This window comes from Nicotiana attenuata, unplaced genomic scaffold (assembly GCF_001879085.1).
Source record: "Nicotiana attenuata strain UT unplaced genomic scaffold, NIATTr2, whole genome shotgun sequence".
Taxonomy (NCBI): domain Eukaryota; kingdom Viridiplantae; phylum Streptophyta; class Magnoliopsida; order Solanales; family Solanaceae; genus Nicotiana; species Nicotiana attenuata.
Window position 1 is genome coordinate 72,115 of NW_017672405.1, and position 5,151 is coordinate 77,265.

Here is a 5,151-nt window from a genome sequence, read left to right on the forward strand (position 1 = left end):
CATGGATGATACGGAGACTAGGTGAGCTGCATTCCTCGAGGCGACTCGCAGCTAGTATAGGCTCTTTCAGCGTATTGTATTTTACTTCCTGTCCAATTTATATTCCGAACAGTTATTGAATTGTACTTTATTTGATTCCTTAGTAAATGCTCATGCACTTGTGACACCGGGTTCTGGGATGATTATGGGATTATTCAGTATTTAGGAATTGTTAAAGACATCATTATTATTTCAGCAAATTTCATTATTTATTGTTTAATGTATAAAAGAAAAATAATTTCAATATATACTAAAATGGGAATTTAATTAACTTCTTGGTGTTGGCTTGCCTGACAGTAGCATCCGGCGCCATCACGACCCTTAGTGGATTTTGGGTCGTGACAACATTCTTAAGGAAATTACTTTATTATATTCTTGTATTCTGTTTGTGGAGATTAAAACCTGTATGGTTTTCTACTCCTTCTGAATTTTACTATTCTGATTTGAAGATATAAAGACTACATCAGAGTATTGAAATTTAGAAAACGATTTGAAGAACATAAAAACTTCATCGATTTTTGTGAAACAGTATATAAAAAAACTTCGGTTTTTATTTATTATACGTACTGTTTATTATTAATTACAGTATTCTTTACTGTGCTGGTTTTGCCATTAATTGAACTCTTCTGTTGTTGACAGTGAGAAATGGCAATTGATAACGGAAATCCTTCTGCGACTGTTGCTGCAACGACGATAGCCTCGTCAAGCCGCACTACTGTTCCACCGGCTGAGAAACCGGGGAAATTTTCTGGAGCCAACTTCAAAGGATGGCACCAAAGAGTGTTGTTCTGGCTTACCACACTTGGTATGCAGAAACTCACTAGTGAAGAGCCTCCGGTGCCTGCTGCGGACTTGCCGGACGGTCACGATCCAAATTTCCCACCCTCGGAAGTCGTGGTGGCTACCTTAAGAGAGTCATAGTTACTCACGCTACACTTGCTGTGCATTTTTGTTTCACAGGCACACGTGGTTCTAGTGGCCCACTGGGCGTAGCAGCATGGATGATACGGAGACTAGGTGAGCTGCATTCCTCGAGGCGACTCGCAGCTAGTATAGGCTCTTTCGGCGTATTGTATTTTACTTCCTGTCTAATTTGCATTCCGAACAGTTATTGTATTGTACTTTATTTGATTCCTTAGTAATTTCTCATGCACTTGTGACACCGGGTTCTGGGATGATTATGGGATTATTCAGTATTTAGGAATTGTTAAAGACACCATTATTATTTCAGCAAATTTCATTATTTATTGTTTAATGTATAAAAGAAAAATGATTTCAATATATACTAAAATGGAAATTTAATTAACTTCTTGGTGTTGGCTTGCCTGACAGTAGCGTCCGGCGCCATCACGACCCTTAGTGGATTTTGGGTCGTGACAACAATCTTAAGGAAATTACTTTATTATATTCTTGTATTCTGTTTGTGGAGATTAAAACCTGTGTGGTTTTCTACTCCTTCTGAATTTTACTATTCTGATTTGAAGATATAAAGACTACATCATAGTATTGAAATTTAGAAAACGATTTGAAGAACATAAAAACTTCATCGTTTTTTGTGAAACAGTATATAAAAAAACTTCGGTTTTTATTTATTATACGTACTGTTTATTGTTAATTACAGTATTCTTTACTGTGCTGGTTTTGCCACTAATTGAACTTTTCTGTTGTTGACAGTGAGAAATGGCAATTGATAACGGAAATCCTTCTGCGACTGTTGCTGCAACGACGACAGCCTCGTCAAGCCGCACTACTGTTCCACCGGCCGAGAAACCGGGGAAATTTTTTGGAGCCAACTTCAAAGGATGGCAGCAAAGAGTGTTCTTCTGGCTTACCACACTTGGTATACAAAAATTCACTAGTGAAGAGCCTCCAGTGCCTGCTGCGGACATGCCGGACGGTCACGACCCGGATTTCCCACCCTCAGGAGTCGTGGTGGAGCCTACTAGTGAAAGGTAGGCAGGCCAGTTATTCCAGTTATTTAACCATTTTCATTTTAAATCCCTTAACAATTCCAAAACAACATAATAAAAGCAGCAAAAATAATAATAACAAAAACAGTGCGGAAGACGAAATTTGATAATTTAGATTAATACAAACTGCGGAAGTCTAATTACAACTCCACCCAGAATTGGTGTCACAATCTCACAGACTGTCTATAAATAAGGTCTGAATAGAAATTACACGAATCTGTCTCTGAATAAGTAAAAACAAAAAGAAAATGATAGAAGGAGACGCCAAGGCCTGGGGACGCCTGCAGGACTACCTCGTGTCGCCTGACGGTCTGGAAGCAACAACCTCACTGTGGTCCAAAAGCTGCAGCACCAAGATCTGCACACAGTGCAGAGTGTAGTATCAGCACAACCGACATGTGCTAGTAAGTGCGTAGCCTAACCTCGGCGAAGTAGTGACGAGGCTAGGACCAGACTACCAAATAACCTGAGCAGTTAAATCATATACAGCGGAAAATAAAGGCAGAAATGTATAGGTAAAGATAGGAGGGGGAACATGCTGCGGAGAAATCAAGTAACAACAGAAACCAATAAATAACCGTAAAGAACACCATAACTCAATCATCAGCAAGAATCAGAAAAAAATCAAAGACAAGTGCACGGCATCACCCTTTGTGCTTTTACTCTCGTCCTCACCATAAGACTCAATATAATCGGCACGGCATCACCCTTCGTGCTTTTACCTCACATAATCATGGCACGGAATTATCCTTCGTGCATTATCACTCATATCATGGCACGGCATTGTACATCATGCGGCACGGCATCACCCTTCGTGCTTTAACCTCACAATATCGGCACGGCATCACCCTTCGTGCATTAACAGTCTCTCACAAATATCATGTACGACATCACCCTTCGTGTTTTTACACTCTTCCTTACCCAAAAAACAATCACAAAGCAATAGGGGCAAGGGAATCAATAAAATCTCGATAAAATCCCGGCAAGGGAACAATAGTATAACAACAATATCCCGGCAAGGGAAACAATATCAAAAGCAATAACATCCTGGCAAGGGAGATAATATCAAAAGCAACAGCATCCCGGCAAGGGAGGCAATATCATAAACCTCTTCTCTTTTCCGCATTTACTTCACAACTCAATTCACAACTTGAGCCAACGCTCTACAATGTTCAATTGCCAATAATACTTCCACAAATCATTTTACAACTGAGTCAACGCTCTTCAATGTTCAATTACCAATAATACTTCCACAAGCCTTGTTCAACAATAGATATCATCTTATAAAGCATGAACAATACGAAACGGAGTCACATTCATCATAGTATAAGACTCACGGGCATGCTTGACACCGACGTATAGATACTTGTCACCATGCCTATACGCCGTACTCAACAATTAACACATAGCAAATAAGACACAACTCCTAATCCCTCAAGCTAAGGTTAGACCAAACACTTACCTCGATGCCATGAACACAATTCAAGCCTCAACTACCGTTTTACCTCTTGTTTCCACCACCAATTCGCTTGTATCTAGCCACAATTTAATTAGTACTATTAATAAATGCTAAATGAATCAATTCTAATGTATGATTTACCCAAAAAAGTCAAAAATCGACCCCCGGGCCCGCTTGGTCCAAACCCGAAATTCGGACCAAAACCCGATTACCCATTCACCCCCGAACCCGGATATACAATTGGTTTTGGAATCCGACCTCAATTTGAGGTCTAAATTCCCAAATTTCAATATTCCTAAGTTCTACCCAAAATTCCCAATTCCACCATGAAAACCCTAGATTCTAGGATGAAATCTTGTAAAAAGAAGCTAAGGAGTGAAAGAAATGAGTTTAAAATCACTTACTTATGTTTTGGGGAAGAAAGAGTGTTTGAAAAATCGCCTCTTATGTTTTAGGTTTTTGAAAAATTAAAAATGGCTGAAAAGTCCCGTTTATATACTCCTCTCAGACCCTCACGCGGACCGCATGAAAAGGACCGTGGCTGCGGAGCTCCACCGCGGACCGCGAAATATCGAGCGCGGCCGCGAAGACATAGCCTTGCTCACCGCGGACCGCATAGAATCCCACCGCGGTCGCGAAGATTTACTGTGGACCGCGAAGCCTGGTTCAGAGACCTGCAACTTCTCTAAACTTGCAACAGTTATTTTCCAAGTCTAAATGCACTCCGTGGCCTATCCAAAATTCACCCGAGCCCTCGGTGCTCCAAACCAAACATGCATACAAGTCCAAAAACATCATGCGGACTTGCTCGTGCGATCAAATCATCAAAATAACATCAACATCTATGAATTAAACCTCAAATTCATGAAATCACTCAAGAACATCAAAATTACTATTTTCTCAACTATAGGTCCGTTTTATACCTAACCAATTCCGATCTTTACCAAATTTTACAGATTCAACTTAATCATTATTTCAAACTTGTACCAGGCGCCGGAACCAAGATACGGGCCCGATACCATCAAGAAAATGCATCAATTCACTTCTAAAAACCTTTATATTTTCCAGAAAATAATTTTCTTTAAAAATTTATTTCTCGGGCTTGGGACCTCGGAATTTGATTCCGGGCATACGCCCAAGTCCCATATTTTACTACCGACCCTACGAGACCGTCGGTTCACGGGTCCGGGTTCATTTACCAAGAATGTTGACCAAAGTCAACTTTATTCAATTTTAAAGGTCAATTTCCATATTTTACTTAGTTTTTTACATAAAAACTTTCCTGAAAGGCGCCTGGATTGCGCACGCAAATCGAGGTGGGACAAAAAGAGGTTTTTAAGGTCTCTGAACACAGAATTTACTTTCAAAATGAGTGATGACCTTTTGGGTCATCACATCCTTCACCTCTAAACCAATCGTTCGTCCTCGAACGGACATAGAAAAGAAGTACCTGAGTCGGAGAAAAGATGGGGATATCGGCTCCGCATGTTGGACTCGGACTCCCAGGTCGCTGCCTCAACAGGCTGACCTCTCCACTGAACACGAGCTGAAGGGAATTTCTTCAATCTCAACTGACAAACCTGTCGGTCTAGAATAGCTACCGGCTCCTCCTCATAGGACAGGTCCCTGTCCAACTGGACAGTGCTGAAGTCTAACACGTGGGATGGATCGCCGTGATACTTC